The sequence below is a fragment of the Vulpes vulpes genome, chromosome 6 (assembly GCF_048418805.1).
Source record: "Vulpes vulpes isolate BD-2025 chromosome 6, VulVul3, whole genome shotgun sequence".
NCBI lineage: Eukaryota > Metazoa > Chordata > Mammalia > Carnivora > Canidae > Vulpes > Vulpes vulpes.
Window position 1 is genome coordinate 1260338 of NC_132785.1, and position 21007 is coordinate 1281344.

Here is a 21007-nt window from a genome sequence, read left to right on the forward strand (position 1 = left end):
CCCAAAGCCCAACCATTTAACCTACACTGTAGACCCCTGAGATCCTCATTTCCGTCATGCATTTTATTTCATCCCAAGTTTTCACACATAATCTCAGATGCTTCTCAGGCTTTAAGACACTTGAGAGACCAGTGAGTTCAAACCATTGTCAGCTAACGAAGGGGCTGAGACCTGAAACCATTAAAGGATTTTTCTAAAGCCATACAGCCAGTTGGGATAAAGTTGGTCAGGTTTTCTAAATTTGGTTGATTTGTTGTTTTTTACTTCTGAACGTTGCTAACCCCAGTTAAAAGCCTGGGTTTTAAACAGAAGGTATGTAAATAGGGGAAAATGAGACAGGAAGAAAGAGGGGATGGGGATTAAACCGACCTGTGTCTAAAAGCATGTATTTGCAGGTTGGTTGAGCAACTCTGATATAATAAATTCCCAAAGGAACTCGGATTTGCTTGTGGCATCTAATTACTGCATAAGTTTCCGGGCCCTCGTAGGAGACATTCTCCATCATGGATTACAGATTATAATATCAGAAATAAGAGCTGTGGTAGGAAGCCTCTAAGACGACCTCCAATTATCCCTGCCTCCTTGTGCAATCTTGTCCCCGTGAGTACGGGTTGGACTTAGTACTCGCTTCCAATGAATAGAAAACAACAGAAGTAATGGAGTGTTACTTCTAAGATTTAAGTTATTAAAAAAAAAAGAATGGGTTCTGTCTTGAGTATTCTGTCTCTGCCTCTTTGTCTCATCACTCACTCTGCATTGCTTCTGCTAGCTGCTATGTTTTTTGTTAGCCCTGTGGAGGAGTTCATGTGGCAGGGAGCTGAGGGAGGCCGTCAGCGACAGCCAGTAGCAAACAGGGACCCTTAGTCCAATTGCCCATGAGGAATTGAGACCTGACAACAACCAGGTGAATAGGCTTGGAACTGGGCCCTGCCCACTGGGGTCTACAAGTGAGAGCTTGACTGCAGCCTCATAAAAGCCCGTGAGCCAAAGGCTCCCAGACGATGGCACGGAGATTCTTGAGTAATAGAAACTGTGACACAATCATTGTTGTTTTGAACTGCTGAATTTCGGGCAATTTGTTTTCATCAAGAGGTAACTACCACAAGGGTGAAATAAAGACAAAAGAAATCTTAATTATTTTTTCCCTTTGTTCAGTGTATGCCAAAGTCTTGCAAACACACTTTGGATTGTTTTTAAGCTTCCTTCAATGCTGTTAATAATAAGCTTGCAAATCACAAAATTGAAAAGCTTATCCATTCATCCCCTCACATGTGTTACCTCAAATCGTGGTTAAAATTACATCCTGGTTGGACAACATAGAAGAAGTGAATGAATTCCTAGAAATATAATTATCTAAAACTGAGGAAGAAATAGAAAATTTGACAATGAGATTGAATCAGTTATCAAAACACCCCCAACAGAGGGCCAGATGGCTTCATACGTGAATGCTACCAAACATTTATTTATTTTTTTAAAGATTTTTAATTTATTTATTCATGAAAGACACAGAGGAGAGAGAGAGAGGCAGAGACACAGGCAGAGGGAGAAGCAGGGAGCCCAATGCAGGACTCGATCCCGGGACTCCAGGATCACACCCTGGGCCAAAGGCAGGTGCCAAACCACTGAGCCACCCAGGGATTCCCAACTACCAAACAGTTAAAGAAGAGTTAATACCTATTCTTCTCAAATGGTTATACAAAATAGAAGAGAAATAAAAGCTTCCAAATTCATTCTATGAGACCAGCATCGCTCTGATACTAAAAGTTGATAAAGACAAGAAAGAGAGAGGGAGAGAGAAAGAGAGAGAGAGAGAGAAAGGAAACTGCAGGCCAATATCTCTGATGAACATAGATACAAAAATCCTCAACAAAACATTAACAAACTGTATCTAGCAATACATTGAAGAAAACATTCACTATGATCAAGAAGAACTTATTCCAGGGATGCAAGGGTGGTTCAATATTCACAAATTAATCAACACGGCACATCAGATTAACAAGAGAAAGAATATAAACCATATGATCGTCTCAATAGAAGCAGAAAAGCAGTTAACAAAGTATGACATCCATTCATGATAAAGATTCTCAACAAAGTAGGTTTAGAACAAACATACCTCAACATGATAAAGGCCACGTGCGACCAACCCACAGCTACCATCATACTCAGCATTTCCTCTAAGATCAGGAACAAGACTAGGATGTCCACTCAGCATTTTTTTTTTATTTTTATAAATTTATTTTTAATTGGTGTTCAATTTGCCAACATATAGAATAACACCCAGTGCTCATCCCGTCAGGTGCCCCCCTCAGTGCCCGTCACCCAGTCACCCCCACCCCACGCCCTCCTCCCCTTCCCTCACCCCTAGTTCGTTTCCCAGAGTTAGGAGTCTTCATGTTCTGTCTCCCTTTCCGATATTTCCCACTCAGCACTTTTATGCAGCATAGTACTGGCCGTCCTGGCCATAGCAATTAGGCAGCAAAAGGAAATAAAAGGCATCCAAATTGGTAAGGAAAAGTAAAACTGTTACTATTTGCAGAAGGCATGATACTATATATAGATTACCCCAAAGACTCCACCAAAAAACTACGAGACTGATAAACAAATTCAGTAAATTCGTAGGATACAAATATACAGAAATCTGTTGCATTTCTATACAATAATAATGAAGTAGCAGAAAGAGAAATTAAGAAAACAACCCCATTTGCAATTGCACCAAAAAGAATAAAATACCTAGGAATAAACTTATCCAAGGAGGTGGAAGACCTGTACCCTGAGAACTAAAAAATACTGATGGAACAAGTTGAAGAAGACACAAATAATGGAAAGACATTCAGTGCTCATGGATTGGGAGAACCAGTATTGTGAAAATGTCCATACTGCCCAAAGCAATCTACACATTTAATGCCATCCCTATCGACATAGCAACAACATTTTTCACAGAACTAGGAAAGATGCTAAAATTTGTATGGGACCACCACAAAAGATCCTAAACAGACAAAGCAATTGAGAAAGAACAAAGTTGGACGTATCACAATCCCAGATTTCAAGATATACTGCAAAGCTGTACTAATGAAAACACTATGGTAATGGCACAAAAACAAACATATAGATCAATGGGGCAGGATAGAAAGGTCAGAAACAAACCCCCGCTCATATGGTCAATTGGTCTATGACAAAGGAGCAAGAATATGCAATAGGGAAAAACAGTCACTTCAATAAATGGTGTTGGGGAAACTGGGCAGCTCCCCGTAAAGGAATCAAACCAGACTGCTTCCTCACACCACACACACACACACACACACACACACACACACACACACACAATTTCAAAGTAAATTTATTTATTTATTTTTAAAAGATTTATTTATTTATTCATTCAGAGAGAGTGAAGAGAGAGGCAGAGACACAGGCAGAGGGAGAAGCAGGCTCCCTACAGGAAGCCCGATATGGGACTCGATCCTGGGTCTCCAGGATCACACTCCGGGCTGCAGGCGGTGCTAAACCGCTGTGCCACCGGGGCTGCCCCAAAGTGAATTTAAAACACAAATGTGAGACCTAAAGCCATAAATCTCCTAGAAGAAAACACGGACAGGAATTTTTTGAACATCAGCCATAGGAACATTTTTCTAGATCTGTCTCCTCAGGCAAGGGGAACAAAAGCAAAATTAAACTGTCGGGACTTCATTAAAATAAAAAGCTTTTGCACAGTGAGGGAAGCCATCAACAAAACAAAAAAAAGCAACTTCCTGAATAGGAGAGGATGCTTGCAAATGATATATCTGATAAAGGGTTAATATCCGAAATATATTTTAAAAATTTTGACAAGTCGTCACCAAAGAAACAATCTTATTTAAAAATGGACAGAGGAGCCGAACAGATGTTTTTCCAGAGAAGACCTACAAGGGATCAACAGACACATGAAAAGATGCTCAACATCACTCATCACCAGGGAAATGCAAATCCAAACCACCACGAGCTAGCACCTGACACCTGTCAGAAGGGCTAACATCAAAAACACAAGAAAGAACGAGTGTTGGCGAGGGATGTAGAAAAATAAAGAAACCCTCATGCACTGTTGGTGGGAACGTAAATTGGTGCGGTCACTGCAGAAAACAGTACGGAGCTTCCTCAAAAGATTAAAAATAGAATTACCCCAGGATCCAGTAATTCCCATACTAGCTATTTACCCAAAGAAAACGAAATCACTAATTTGAAAAGACGCGTGCACCCCTGTATTTACTGCAGCGTCATTTACAGCAGCCAAGATACGGACACGACTCAAGTGTCTTTCCACCGACGAGCGGCTGGAGAAGATGCTGGACATACACACAGGATGGAATATTACTCAGCCATGAAAAAAGAAAGAGCTTTTGCCGTTTACAAAAACATGCATGGATCTGGAGGACGTAACGCTGAGTGAAATAAGCCCGCCAGAGGCAAATACTTCATGATTTCGTTCATATGTGGAATTTAGGAAACAAAACAAATGAGCAAACAATGAAAAAAAGACAAACAAACAAACAAAAGACTCCTAAATACGGAGAACAAACTAAAGGTCGCCAAAAAGGAGGTGGATGGGGGGGTGGGTGGACAGATAAAGGGAGTGAAGAGAGCGGTTACCTTAGTGCACGCTTAGCGACGCGCAGACCTGCGGAGTCATTATATGGCCCCCCCGAAGCTCTTTCTTCTCTTTTCCTCCAGGTGCCCCTTCCCAGCAACTGTTCAGTTCTGGAAGGCGCTCAAGGCCTCCTGCGCTTTTGCTGACGTTCCAACTTCTGGTTTCCAGAGCTGAAGATACGCCTGCAAAAGGCATAGCAATTCCTAGTGTATAATCGCATCTAGAGAGAGAAATAGGGCCATGCTCCCCCTCCCACCTGCCCAGCCTGAAAGACCAGAGGTTTAGAGGGAAATGGAAGGTGCTTGCGGAGGCAAGAAGGCGCGATCGCTCGGGTTTGGAAAGTAAAATTCTGTGCAAGCAGGTGGGGAGACTCCAAAGTGCCGGAGCCGGAGGATAGGGAACGGTGTCACCCTGGGTGTCTAGAGTCCAGGAGAGCTGTGCCCCAGGAGACTCACTGAATCCAAGGTCCTGTGAGCAGAGAGCACCTGCGTGCCTGCGAGTGTCGGCCTGGAACCCCCCCCCCCCCTTGTGTTGCTGGTTCCCCGTAAGGAAAGCGTTTAGGTGAAGCAACGCAAAGGCATGAAGGAGGCGTCCGGGCCTCGGGTCGCAGGCCCGAGCAGCATCTCTGAGCGCCCTGCCCCCAGGCTGTCCTCTCCTCTCCTCTCCTCTCCTCTCCTCTCCTCTCCTCTCCTCTCCTCTCCTCTCCTCTCCTCTCCTCTCCTCTCCTCTCCTTCCTTCCTCTCTCCCTGGTCTCCACTTTCCCTTCATTTTCCTTTCATCTAACCTTCGCTGGCCTCCTGCCCCAGCCCCAGCCCCTTCTGCGTCCTAACAGGGAAGCCAGCGGCCTCTCCAAAGGTGGGCGTGCGGACCGAGGACCCACGGCCACGAGGGGACCTTCTGCATCTCTTGTGAGGCTTCCTGGTTTGGGTTGCACCGAAACCATCCTTCTGCTGCTTTTTTTTAAATTTTATTGACAGGCTCATTATTTCTAGACATGCACGTTTCAAAATTCATTTTCCCCTCCGGTAGAGTCATGGCAGTAGACTCACGGCGTCCATCGCCAAGGAAGGGAACACTCACATGTTCAAAAAGTATGATCTTAATGATCCAGGGTGGCTTTTAAATAGAGAAGTGCTATTGGAGCCCTGTTGTGGGAGAGGAGCCGCCAGGACACCTGTCCTGCCAGCTGCAAACCCTGTGATTGGTCTCTGAACCAAAAAAAAAAAAAAAAAGGACAGAGGGAAGAAAAGAAGGTAAAGGACACCATGTAAAGAGTAAAAGAAATACATGGAACACACATGTGCAATCATCATTCGTGAGCATTCTCTGTATTACTCCATAGCACAGCTGTACACACACCGGAAAGTCCCCTCGCCGCTTCCTCCTGGAGTCTTATTAATTTCTGTTTAATGAAACAAACGTGTGTGTGCCTGGTCCTGAGGACGGCGGTGCCGTCGGGGGTTTGTCGCCGCCCGGGGCCGCGGCCATCTAGCACTACCCTGTAGGCCTTTCACAGCCCTGACAGGGCGGCCTTTGAGCATGCCAGTTGCCATGGTCACCAGCGCGCTGATTTGCAAGGAAAATTGGAAGCCAGGCTCATTACGTCAAAAACTACATTGGGGGATAAAGGGAACATGTTTGTTTCGAGAGCTGGCACTTGGGGCTTGTTAGCCTCCCACCCACACGCTCCCACCGCACAATGTCTCATTCAACTGCACAAGTCAAAGTTGACAACGCCCGTCCTCCAGCTGGAACAGGCCCGGGCGGTGCCGAGGGAGGGGGCATCACTTAGGGCGCACGGCCACCGCTCCGGGGACTGGGGCACAGTAGCCAGGAGGGTGCGCGGCCCACTGGCAAGCAGCGGCCCGGGGGGCAGGGGGACTCCGTCCAGCACCAAGGACGCGGGTGACCTGGGCCTGTGACCTTTGGGGTTTTCTTCGTCTGCAAAACCAAGTGGGTGGGAGACAGCGTCTGCAGGGTCCCTCTCGTCTCCCAAATCCTGTGATTCTAAAGCAACTTCACTTGCGTCCTTAGGCAGCTGTACTTGTCGTGTTTCTCTCTCTCTCTCTCTTTTAAATTTATTTTTTATTTTTGCTTGCTTTTTCCTTAATGCTTAATGGTTTAAAAGCAGAAATGGGAGGCCTCATAATTTTCTATGAGGTATGTTGTCAGGATCAATGCCCTCCCCCAACACATTTGTCCAACCTGCAGGCGGCATAGCGACGGTGGCGTAAGGACTCACCTTAGAAAGCACGGATTTCATCACTTATTCCCTTAGCAGTGGTTATAATCCTCTCTGAAATAATCAAAATACCACCCGTAACGCATTCGGATTCTTATTTTCTTTTCCTTTTGGTCATGTTACGTGAAAATTTACATCTGGGGGAATTCTAAAGTCTATATTCTACAAGTAGAGGCTTGTATAAATTATAATTATATAAATTTTATGTCTATATTAGGAGAGGCGAGCTTAGGTAATTCTCCTCAAAGTCTCACAGTTGAGTGGCAAAGCTTAGGTTGGAGGATAGGTCCTTTTGATGTCAAAACTCTTTCTTTTCCTATCTACCAGGTTGCCTCTTGTCTCCTTCCTGCCAATTTTCACTTAATTGAACACCAATAAAAAATAAATTCATAAAAAAATCGCAAAAAAAAAAAAAAAAACATCGGGGGGAAAAAAAGGCTCTGGAAATCAGGGTGAAAACAAAGAGGTAAAGGAACGAATCCAGCGAAAATGTAGAAGGCCCTAATAAAATTTTTCCAGGAAAGGTAAAATTACGCTGATTAAAGAGGTCTGTGTATACACTGACAAGTGGCTAATTTCTAGAGAGGGAAAGACATGCCAAAAGGTTACTAATTTTTGTTTCCATTTTATTGATTAAACTGATTGTTCAAATAAAGCTATTAAATTTTGAAAGCTTGCATATTGTACCAGGAAACTAAATTTACCCATTGACACTGGTGATGAAGGAATAAAAGCACATTACAGCTGATTTGGAATTAAAAAATATATATATATTAAGGTTCAGTGGGGCCAACGGAGTCACACTGCTTCAGCTGAGTGGCGTGGCTTATTTTTAGCACTTGGGGATTTGATTTTCTTTCTCTGTAAGATTACTTGAGCATCGGATGAGTTAATGAATATGAAATTGGGTTGTAAAATGAAATGCTTAACCAACGTTAATTGCTATTTAAACAAACGTTTGCTTGTTCTAACACGTGTTCATGTAGTCGTGTGCGCCAGGGACTGTTCTAAAGCCTGATTCTCCTCTGACACTAAAAGGTATTTGCTGCTATTATCTCCATCTCACAAATAAGGAAACTGAAGCCCACAGATCCGAAATGAGGGAGCATAGGCCTCTATGACCTTGGTATAGAAAACTGGTAAGTGTTACAGACCCTTAATGTCTCCTACAGGTGACCTCATCGTGGGTTCCAAAATACTTAATAAATTGCCTCAGTTTTATTCCCTCTACAAAATTTGCCTCGTTGTAACTACAACCAAAGTTTTGATTTCCCTTCTCTTCTAGTTCCTTTCGATTCCGTATACTCTGTTGCCCATGAATTTGACCGAAGAAAACAGGAAACCTATTGCTGTTGAGAGAGCAACAAACAGATGTTGACAAAAAATAAATAAATAAAAAAATAAAATAAAATAAAATAAAAAGATGTTGACAAATATCCCCCCTGACAACCACTCTTCTGCTTTCTGTCTCTATAAGCTTGGATACTAGAGATACCTCACCGAAATGACATCATAGGGTATTTGTCTTTTGGGCTTATTTCACTTAGCATCCTGTCCTCGAGGTTCATCCATGTTGTAGTAAGTGTCTGAAGCTCTTTCCCTTTCTGGCTGAATAATATTCCATCGTGTGTATCGACCATATTTCATTTATCCACTCACCTATTGATGATGGAAACTTGAATTATTTCCATCTTTTGGCTATTGTAAATAATGTCGCAAGAAATACGAGTGCACAAATTTGGTTTTGAGTCCCTGCTTTCAATTCTTTGGGGGCATATACCCATGAGTGGAATTGCTGGATCATTTGATAATTCTATTTTTACCTTTTTGAGAAACCCTTATACTGTCTTCCATAGCAGCTGTGCTACTTTACATTCCCACCAACAGCGCATAAAAAATCCAATTTCTCCACACCCTCACCAACACTTGATACTCTCTACTTTTGGATCATAGTCATCTAATTAGATGTGAAGAAAGAAGTTATCTCACTATGGTTTTGATTTGCATTTTCCTAGTGATTAGTGATCTAATCACTGAGTATCTTTTCATGTGCTTATTAGCTATTTTTATGGCTTTCTGGAGAAAGGTCTGTTCATTTTCACGCGCTTATTGGCTATTTTCATAGCTTTCTGGAGACATGTCTATTCAAATCCTTTGTCCATTTTCTATTCAGTTTGTTTGCTATTGTTGTTCTTGAGTTGTAGGAGTTCTTTATATATTCTGGATATTAATCCCTTGCCGGCAAAGGATTTTCACGTATTTTCTCTTGTTCCATGGATTGTCTTTTTACTCTGTTTGTATTTGTCTTTAAACTAGCTTTTTATTATTACAGCATTGTATTTAAAACAGTTTCCTTCCTTGCTTGAGGCTTTTCACCTGGAAGTATACTTACCGAGCCTGTTCCCTGGGTGTCATGCACAATTTGTGAAATTGTTACTAGACCTTTGTGAGCTAGACTTTAATCGCCATACACGGTCGGGGTTCCGTCAAGAGACAGAAACCACAGCAGTGATTATAACAGAGTGAACCTAATATAAAGAATCATGACATGGGTGTCGGAAAACTGCAAAGGCAAAAGGAGGGAAACTGAGAAAACACTGAAACAGTAGCTGCAAGAAGCAGCTACCATCCCCAGGGCAGGTGGAAGGAGCAGCCTGTGAGGTTGACTCAGGTCTCTGCTGGTGCCTTGGAGGGGCAGTGATGAACCTGGACCTCGGAGAATGGGGACACCGAAAATGAATCGCTGCTGCTCTGGCGAAGAAGCCCTGTGGGGGTGCTGCTATTTGACACGAAGCAAGTAGGAAGAAAGCACATGTGCCTTCTCTTTCCTGTCGCCTTCCAGTCTCCCTCTAGCACATCCACCGGCGGAGCCTAATGGGAGGTGACTGGCCGAGGAGAAAAGTGGTTTCGTGAGTGTCTCGCCTAGGATCGGTAGCCGAGTACAGGGGGGTGGATTTACAGCTCAAAGGAAATAGCTTAATAACATGTCACAGCACCAAAACCTTTTCAACTTTCTATCGTGAGACACGAGGAACCTTTGTCCATGTCTGTAACCCCAGGAACTAGCACAGCGCCAGGATTATAAGTATTGGAAAGCATTTGCCAAATGAAAACTGTATGAATCTAGAAAACAGATCCCTAGAAAGGAAATATCATGCTTGGGCTTACTGCTTTGTTCTTCCCTCACCTCGGACTGTAATCGCATTTTAATGTTTAGTTGTTCTCGGTGAAAGTTTCCTGCTTACGACCTCATTTATTACAGCGGTTTCCATTTGCTGGGCAATTTTGTTGTGGTAAAGGTCCAACGTATTTTTCTGTTCCTTCCAGACACCTGCAAGTTATCCTCATTCCCATTTTACAGATGAAAAAGCTGAGACGTGGAGGTGAAACCGTGGGTTCAAGATCCGCCGGCGAGGCCATAGTAGAATCAGGAGGTAAACCTCGGGCCTGTTCGCAGAGCCCGGGCGCTTAGCAGCCAACCTCTCACGCTCGGTCCTCCCGCTGCCCTGACCACCGTTCTCAACACGCACCTGGGCAATACTCAGCCTTCTTCTCTCTCTTAGCTGCCCTGTTAGAAAACTTGACACTGAAAACGACTGAAAAAAGTCACTCTGTGGGGCCCCTGGGTGGCTCAGTGGTTGGGGGGCTGCCTTCGGCCCAGAGCGTGACCCTGGGGTCCCGGGATCGAGGCCCACGTCGGGCTCCCTGCATGGAGCCTGCTTCTCCCTCTGCCTGTGTCTCTGCCTCTCTCTCTGGGTCTCTCGTGAATACATAAATAAATAAAATCTTTAAAAAAAGAAAAGAAAAAGCCACTCTGCCTTCCTGTAGAGAGGACCCATCTGCCACCTTTTACAGAAGGGCGCTGCTACAGGGGGTGCGCCCTACGCTGCACCTGCAAACACAGGTTAGCCAGTGCTGGCGTCTGCTCACCCCGAGAAGCTGTCACAGTGGAGCTGATGGCTGGCCAGCTTCAGTCTGTGGGCCGCCTGCGGGTGACGTCTTGTGAGTGACGCTTTACTGGGACACAGCTTGATGCACTCCTCTGTGTACCGTTTCCGGTACTTTCACACAACCCCGGGGTTGACTGTGACAACAGACACGGTGACCCACCAAGCCCAATATAGCTCCCCCCAGGCCCTTTACAGAGAACTTAGGGGCCCCGGGTCTATGCGGACCAATGAGCCAGCTGATCTTCTGTCCACCTCATCAGTGTCTGCAACGGCCTCACCTCAGCGTGCTGGGGCTGGGAGGTTTCCTTCAGCCGTCACCCACGTCACCCACGTCACCCACGTCGGGAAAACAGGGCTGCAAACCACACTAAACGCAAACCCTAGACTTTGAATTTTGAGTGTGGCTTCCTGTGTTAGCCTTAAAATAGTGTTCCCCTCTCCAAGACATACGCACTCCTAGGACGAGTGGAAAGTGTTGCCTGATTGTTAAAGCATCTGGGGTAATTATTTAAGTTGTTTTAGGCTTTCTTTAAAATTTAAAAAAAGAAAAAAAAAAGGAGCAAGGGCCAACGTCTTTAGTTTCAAAGAGGATCATTCACACAGGAGAACAATAAACTTTCCACCAAAGGCTTTTCTACACCACGCAAAAGGCAAGTCATTTTTAATCTTGCTCTTTTATGAGTTCATTGATTGCATTTCTTTTTTCTTTTTTCAGATGATCTTGAAAACACAAATATATCTGCATTCCTCTTCTAAAACCTTAAAAATCCCTAAACCTTAACTTCCCTGCCAATCGGGCAAAGGGACAAGCATTATTTTACACATTTCACCAATGCAGAAAAAGGGAGCCTCTAAGAAAATAAATAATTGTAAAGTATATTGAGTACATTTCTTTGAACTTTTTAGGGCAAAGTAAATACTGCTTAAATTTACTTAACTAAGTGGATGTTCTCATGAAATTGTGTGGAAAGTAAACATCTATATGTGAGATCATGATTTCCAGTTTTGAAGAGAATGACTTTGGCTCCAATATATAGTGAAATCACAGTAATGCACCAAAGAACATGCTACGTTTGACAACTTGCATGTACTGTGCATTTGGCTCTCCCATGAAAACACATGAAGAAAAAGGTCACGAAATGGACAAAGGATAATGAATTGCTGGGTTTTGGATGCTTGCGTGGTTCACACATAATTCGAATATCTGATTAATGCCCATTTCGTTGAATTTTCATGGTCTCCAATGAGATAATTCTATTTCTTATATGACATTAATTGGGAAAGCAATGCTCAAAATAAAAAAAAATCGTTAAAATTATGAGTTAAGAACAGCTTTGGGGAATTCTTAAAAGTGTGGGTATGGACTTTGCTCTCAGGCAGTTTATAATCTTACTGAGAAATAACCACAAAATAGGAAAAGTGTAAATGTTGGTGTAGCCAGATTTGCTGAGCCTTTGCTTTGAAATACTTGGCCTCAGATTCATCTGTGGGTAGGAATTCCCCTGGTGCGATAGGGGAACTTGATGACCTGAACACTTCTGGAATCTACCCCAAAAGATAGATTTTTAGTTTAGTGGCAGAGCTCAATTGTCTGCATATTTGCTGGCTTGCTTCACCCATGGCTTGCTTCTCTAGGTGGTTCATAAGCCATACCTTTGGGAAAGATACTCCAGATATTTTTAAGAACAATTGTAGGTGGAAGTAAAGCTGGCACTTGAGGAGTCAAGTTGAAGTTTAGGCGTCGTCTTTACGAGATAATTTATAGGCCCTGAGAGGACCCTTCCCCTTGCTGCTCTTCCCAGATAACTTTCTGATGCGTCCCTCTGGCTTAGAATACTGTTCCTAAAAAAGCACCAGCACGTTAAAAGGAGAAGATCATTTGGACCTTAGCTATTACCTACACCTCAGGTGGACCCATGGTATCAGGTCTTCCCTGAGGCAGATTTTGAAGGGAGAGCAGGTGGTGCTAGAGACACTGCTGCCTGGAGTTCAGAGAGGGGAGGGGCTTTAGGTGGACAAGGCTATTCTAAGTATTTCTCTCATTTCAGGAGAATCGAGGAAATGGAGAGGAAAGTGGAAAGAAAAAGTGAGGTGTGCTCAGCCATTAGAAACGACAAATACCCACCATTTGCTTCGACGTGGAGGGACCTGGAGGGTATGATGCTGAGTGAAGTAAGTCAATCGGAGAAGGACAAACATTATATGGTCTCATTCATTCGGGGAATATAAAAAATAGTGAAAGGGAACAAAGGGGAAAGGAGAAAAAATGAGTGGGAGATATCAGAAAGGGAGACAGCACATGAGAGACTCCTGACTCTGGGAAACGAACTAGGGGTGGTGGAAGGGGAGGTGGGGGTGACTGGGTGATGGGCACTGAGGGGCACCTGATGGGATGAGCACTGGGTGTTATTCTATATGTTGGCAAATTGAACACCAATAAAAAATAAATTTATAAAAAAATAAAACGTGTGAAACAAAATAAAAATAAAAATAAAAATTAAAAAAAAAAAGAAAAAGTGAGGTGTATATATCAGGCTCTCCCTTTATTAGCAGGTTAGGTACAAAGAGGTCAGGATGTCCATTTTCTCATAAGCTCAAAGTCCTGTTATAGGATGCTCAAGAGAATTGACACATTTTTACTCTGGTTCATTGGTTTGTAATAGGAAAGTCCTTAAGCTGAAAGTTGGAAATTTGTGTGCTTCTGTAGCTGGGAGTATGGCTTTGTGTGGGCGTACACAGAATCATAGATTTCGGACATTAAGTATAAGAAGCCTTCTAATTCCAGGACAGCACGTAGATCTCACTTTCTGTGTGATCCCTAATGGATTGGTAGTGACCGTGCGGCCTACTGCTTTGCAGAAGAGTCTGGATTGAGAAGATTGTGATCTGCAATGTCCGCTCTGTCTGTCGTGGGAGGAGCCAAGACTCCATTAGCCTCATATCCTAATTTTACGCACACCAGGAAATTGAAATTCAGATTTAGTCACAGACAAACGTCAGAAAAGTTTGAGAGCAGTAAGTGTATGGTTTGTCGATCTTTGTATGGATGTGGGCTTGCAATGGCTTCTTTTCTTCCTCTATTGGTAAAGCAGCACATAGACGTGCAGGCGTTGAAAGAAGGGCTTACTGTCGCATGATTATGGTCTGGGGTTGTTGTGCATACTATTTGGATTCCATCCTTTTCTTACTTGTGCATCATTACAGGATCCAAGGGATCAATAAATGGAAGTATAGGAAAAAAAAATAAACAATATGTGACACCTTTTTTGAAATAAAAAACTCTTTTTTATACATAACATCTTCAAGCTCCTTTAGGAACATTTAAATTGCTGGGTGTGCCTCCACGCTCCCAGGACTAGGAGCAGAAATCAAAAATAATAATAAAAATAATAATATAATAATCATCATCAGAATGGTCTCTCTCCATACCAGCCCATTAGCCAGTTGCTGATTTAACACAAACTTTTAGACATCTAAAAGCATTTCATTGAGAAGCTTAATACGCCCCAAAGAGGGAGTCAAGCACCACCACTTATCTAAGCATTTGGCCAGAAGAGTCTAGGTAGGATTAGACTATGTTTGCTAATAAAAAAAAAAAAAGGGACGATTCGCAGGAATCTGACCAGATCCCGGTTTGGGTCCTCCTGGAGTTGTGAGATACAGCAGAAAAGGAACATTCCCCAGCAACTCTAAAGACAGAACTGATGAGAATTTTTTCAGACTCTCCCGAATTCCTCTAATCTGTTTCTTACAAAATGTAATTCATATCTGGTCCCCACCTAGGACAACACAAGAGGCTCTTGAAAGTTGATTTTTTTTTTTTTAAATTAAAACTCAGAAAGTACCTAACACTTCACTCATGTCCTTACATCTTCTCTTCATTCCTCCCCGCTCTGGAATTGGGCTCAAGTGTCTCTCTGAACTCTCCATCTCTATTCTGTAACCGTGTTAAGGTCCTGCCCTTCATTCACTCATTCATTCATGGATTCATTGACTGGGTTATTCAATTCTAATCACTCAACGAATATTTATCAAAACAAGTTAAATGTGGTTCCAGGTGACACTAATCTTAACATCCATAAAACACCCAAATTGACACAATAAATTGTTTAATTCCAACTGTCCTGTGCCTCAGGGGAAGGGAGACAATGTGGCCCGAGAGTCAGGGAAGGCTTCACTGAAGAAGCAGCCTTTTATCTGAGCCTTGAAGACGGAATTAGATTGGGCTGGTGACATGGGAGGTGGGAGGAAGGGAGGAAATAAGGGAGGAGCATTTCTAGAAAGAAGGAAGCACTGTCTGTAAGGCCCCAAGGCAGGAAGGAACATGGCGCAGAGGACAGATAGTGCATGTGTGTGTGCGTGTGTGTGTGTGTGTGTGTGCGCGTGCGTGAATTTTGGAGGGTTGCCCTCGCCCTCTGGGAGAGCCCCAAAGTGAGGGTAGAGAAATGAGAAACGGGCCGGATGTTGTAGGATCTTGTAGGCCGTGTTAAGGATTTTGGACCGGAGCTTATGGACTATAGGAAGGCACAAGCGTAAGGGTTTAGGGAGGGAAGGAAGTACCCAGGAGACACCGAGCCTGCTAAGACGCTTTCCCATTTTCCTCTGACATGTTTGTTGGCACCTGTGATACTCACTTGTATTAGAAACATGAGTTTGGGGGCGCCGGGGTGGCTCAGTCGGTTATGTATCTGCCTTCAGCTCAGGGCCCGACCCCGGGGTCCTGGGATCCAGCCCCAGTGGGGAGCCTGCTTCTCCCTCTCCCTCTGCCCCTCCCGCTGCTCGTGCTCTCTGGCTCGCAAAAGAATGGATAAATACATAAATAAATAAACAAACAAATAGCTAAGTTTTTTTTTTGTTTTGTGTGTGTGTGTGTGTTTTTTTTTTTTTTTTTTTTTTTGAGAAACCTGCAAGTATGGATCTGTCTCCATGGTACAATGATCTCTTCAGAGGCAAGAATTTTATGCCTTCTTCGTCTTTGCATAATTTGCAGCATAGCCAGCAGGATGATGTAGAAAGAGGTTATTGGCCTGGAAGGAGCTTCGGAATCAGGCGGATCTGGCTTTGATTCCTGTCGCCGCACTAGTCCAGTCCTATGACACGAACCATGGGCCCAGGGCAGTCCAGCCGGAGGGCCCACCCTGGGTGCAGGCAATAAGGGCATATGCATTGCTGCTGAGAATTTAAAAACAATAATAAACCTGACTGAAAGCCAATCTGCTTTTTATTATCACCATGTGCTGGTAATTTCAAACAATGTCAGTGATAAAATACTCCTCCCCAAAAGAATCTCTTGTGGGTCCAGGTTCTAAACAATTAGAGTGGTTACCATTGAGGTCTTTCCCAACATTTTATTATGAAAAATGTCAGACCTATAGAAAAGTTGAAACGTTTTACAGTGAAAGCTCACTATCTAGATTCCAAAATGAACATTTTTTTTTTTTTGCTTCATCTACATCTATACGATCCATCTGTCAATCCTTTGCTTCATCTATCCATCAGTTTGTTGGGCACCTTTCAAAGTCAGATGCATTCATGAGTACATGGCCCCCTAAATATTTCCATATACATATCATTTACTAGAGTTATTATTTATTAATGGGAGTTCTACATTTGTTTAAGGGTATTTTTTCCTACTCAGGTAAACTTTGCATAGCATGAAATACATAAATCCTAATGGCACCATTTCATGAGTCTTTTTCTTTTTTGTGCTAACGTCCTTCCACTAAATGGATCCTTTTTAAGAAATTGAAGCATGATGGACATACTGTTTACCACGTTATATTAATTTCATGCGTACAACACAGTGATTTGACATTTATAAACACTGCGGACTGACCAGCCCAAGTCTAGTTACCATCTGTCACCCTACGAGCTGGGTGCAGTATTTCACATGTTGTGCATGACATCCCATGACTTATTTATTTTATTACTGGATGTTTATACGTCTCGATCCCCTTCATCCATTCTGCCCCTTGCTGACACTCTCCTCTGTGGCAAACACCACTCTGTTCTCTCTATGAGTCTGGATTTTGTTTTGTTTGTTTGGTTTTTCCATATTACACATATGAGCAAAATGGCATTTGTCTTTCTCCATCTGACTTATTTCCCTCAGCATAATACCCCGATGTCCGTCCGTGTGGCCGCAAATGGCAAGATACCGTCCTCTTCCACGGCTGAATCATATTTCATTGTCTGTGCACACGCCACCTCTTCTTAGCCGGCCGTCCACCAGCGGACGCTGGGGTTGCTTCCGTATGTTGGCTCCAGTAAAGGGTGCTGCAGTAGACAGTGGGGTGCGGGGTGCGGCTATCTCTTCAAACGAGTGCTTTTGTTTTCTTGCCATCAACACCTAATCGGGAATTCCTGCCTCATACAGTCATTCTACTTTTAATTTTTTGGGGAAACTCCATGTTGTTCTCCACGTGACTACACCAGTTTGGATTCCCAGCAGTATGTGAAGGTTCTTTTGCTCCACACCCTTGTCAACACTTGTTATTTTGTCTTTTTGATTTTAGCCCTTCTGACAGGTGTGCGGTGGTATCTCATTGTAGTTTTGATTCGCATCTCCCTGATGATGAGTGATGTTGAGCGTCTTTTCATGTGTCTGTTGGCCGTCCGGATGTTTTCTCTGGAAAAATGTCTATTTTGATCTTCTTCCCATTTTATTTTATTATTTTAATATTTATTTATTTATTTATTTATTTATTTATTTATTTATTTATTTATTATTTATGATAGACGTAGAGAGAGAGAAAGAGGCAGAGACACAGGAGGAGGGAGAAGCAGGCTCCATGCCAGGAGCCTGATGCGGGACTTGATCCCGGGACTCCAGGATCGCACCCTGGGCCAAAGGCAGGCGCTAAACCCCTGAGCCAGCCAGGGATCCCCCGTCTTCCCATTTTAAATCAGATTTTGTTGGGCAGCCTCTGGCTTTGTTCTTCTTTCTCAAGATTGTTTTGATTATTTGGGGTATTTTGTAGTTCCATAAAAATTTTAGAATTATTTGCTGTAGTTCTGTGGAAAATACCATTGGAATTTTAATAGGAATTGCACTGAATCTGTAGAGTGCTTTGGGTAGTAGGGACATTTTAACAATATTAATTCTTTGAATCCATGAGTATGGAATAACTTCCCATTATTTGTGTCTTCTTAAATCAGTTTCTTATAGTTTTCAGAGTATAGGTCTTTTGCCTCCTTGGTTAAATTTATTCCTAGGTATTTTATTCTTATTGAGGCAATTGTAAATGGGACTGTTTCCTTGGTTTCTCTTGCTTATGCTTTGTTATTAGTGTATGGAAATACAATAGATTGTCGATTATTTTTGTATCCTTCAACTTTACCGAATTCATTTATTAGCTCTAACAGTTTTCCGGTGGAGTCTTTTAGGTTTGTTGTGTATACCGTCATGTCATCTGAAAATAGTGATAGTTTTACTTCTTTCTCTCCAATTTGGATGTCTTTTCTCTACTTTTCTTGCCTAATCGCTGTGGCTAGGAATCTCCATACTATGTTGAATAAAAGTGGGGCTAGTGGGCGTCTTTATCTTGTTCCTTATCTTGAGGAAACATTTTCAGTTTTCACCATTGAGTATGATATTAGCTGTGGGTCTGTCATATGTGGCCTTTGTTATATTGAGGTACATTCTTTCTATACCCATTTTGTTAAGGATTTTTATCACAAATGGATGTTGAATTTTGTCAAATGCTTTTTCTGCATCTCCTGAGAGGTCATATGGTTGTTATCTACCATTTTGCTAACGTGGTCTATCAGATTGACTGATTTACAGATGTTGAACCATCCTTGTATCTCTGGAATAAATCTATTCAACATGGTGTATGATCTTTTTAATGTACCGTTGAATCCAGTTTGCTAATATTTTGTTTAGGGTTTTTGCATTGATTTTCATCAGGGATATTGCCCTGTGGTTTTTTGTTTGTTTTAGGACAGTTTTCTGTTGTTTTGTTTTGCAGCGTCTTTGTCAGGTTTTGGTAAGGGTGACGTTTTGCTTGAAAAACGAGTTGGGAGCATTCTGTCTTCTTTAATTTTTTGAGAGAGTTAAAGAAGGATAAATACTCAATCTCTGAATGTTTGGTAGAGTTCATCAGTGAAGCTATCTGGTCCTGGACTTTTGTTTTTGATTACTGCTTCAATATTCTTACTAGTAATTGGTCAATTTAGATTTTGTCTTTCTTCATGATTCAGTTGGGGAAGATTTTATGTTTCTAGGAATTTTTGCATTTCTTCTAAGTTGTCCAGTTTGTTGGCATATATGTGTTCATGGTAGGCTCTTATGACACTTTGTATTTCTGTTATATCAGTTAAAACTTCTCTTCCATTTCTAGTTTCTGATTTTATTTATTTGTGCCCTCTCTTTTTTCTTGGTGAGTCTAGCTGAAGGTTTGTCTATTTTGTTTATCTTTTCCAGGAGCTGCTCTTAGTTTAATTGATTTTTTTTCTATTGTCCTTTTCATCTCTCTTTCATTTATTTCTGCTCTGATTTTTACTATTTCCTTCCTTCTACTACCTTGGGTTTCATTTGTTCTTTTTCTAGTTCCTTTAGGTGTAAAAGTGAAGTTGTTTGAGATTTTTCTTGTCTCTTGTGGGAAGTCTCTATTGCTGTGTGCTTCCCTCTTTTAACTGTGTTTGCTGCATACTACAGATTCCGATATTCTGTATTTCTGTTTCCATTTGTATCCAGGTATTTTTAAAAATTTCTCTTCTGATCTCTTTGATAGTTGTTCAGTAGCATTTTGTTTAATCTCCACATTTTGTGTCATTTCCAGTTTTCTTTTTGTAATTGATTTTCTAGTTTCTTATCACTGTGGTCAGAAAAGATGTTTGCTGTGACTTCAATCTTCTGAATTTATTGAGACTTGTTTTGTGGCCTAATGTGATCTCTCTTAGAGAATGTCCCAATTACCCTTAAGAAGAATGTATTCTATTGCTTTTGAATGGAATGTTCTGTTAATGTCTGTTTAAGTCCCATCTGGTGTAATATGTCATTTAAGGTCAATGTTTCCTTATTGGTTTTCTGTTTGGATTATCTATCTATTGATGTAAATGGGGTGTTAAAGTCCCCTGCTTTCTCTGGGTGAGTTCCATTGCTTTTTCTTCTAGCTCACTGATCTGTTCTGCTTCATTTGGTCTACTGTTGCACCCCTCAGCGATTATATTCTCTAGCTCTTTTTGATACTTTTGGACTTCTTTTGGATATTTTATATTTTCTATCTCTTCATTGAATGTCTCATTGTGTTCATCCATTCTTCTCCCAAGTTGGATAACTATCTTTATGACCATTACTTTAGAATCCTTATCAGGTTGATGATTCTCTCTATATTCATAGGGTCTTTTTCTGAGGTTTTGTCTTTCTTTCTTTTTTTTTTTTTCATTTGGAACATATTTTGCTAACTTTTTGTATTTATTTCTAATCATTGGGCAAAATAGCTACCTGTCCCAGTCTTGAAGGAGTGGCCTTGCATAAAAGATGACCCGTGGGGCCCAGAAGTGCAATCCTTCCGGCCAGGTGCCCAAGAAGCATCTCTCATGTGGGTTGCACATGCCTGTTGGCTGTGGCAGGGCCACGGATGTGATGTGGATGGGAGGGGGGTGTGCTTGCCCATCTGGCTGTTGCACAGAGAGGCAGGGGATACTTACCTACACCAGCAAGTTAGAAGGAGATTGCCAAAATAGTGTCTGCCAATGCCAGCGTTAGGAAGGTAGAATGAGATGGCAAAAACAGTACCAGCCATCCCTCCATCCCAACAGGTTCCTGCCTCTCCAGCAGTTGCTTTTAGATGAGTAAGTAGATCTCCTACACATAGGGTCTAGGTACTTCAAAATGCTATTTTTGTGTTCAGTCCTGGGGGTAGTGAGTCTGTGTGTGAGCCCTTTAAGAGTGAGTTCTTTGTTCCCTACAGTTCTATGATTCCTCTGGACATAATTACTGTTAATTTTATGTTTAGGGGTCTGTCTCTCTTGTGCAGAACCCAAGGGTTATACTGCCCATCATGGAGCAAAAACTTCTTATTCTTCAGTGAAAACTCCATATTTTTTAGATCTCCTGAGTTGTGGGTCTCTGTGCCTGCGGTGGGGTTTTTGGCAAAAGACCTGTTCTTCTCAATGCGACCCTTTTTTAAGAAATATTTTATTTATTTATTCATGAGAGAGAGAGAGAGGCAGAGACACAGGCAGAGGGAG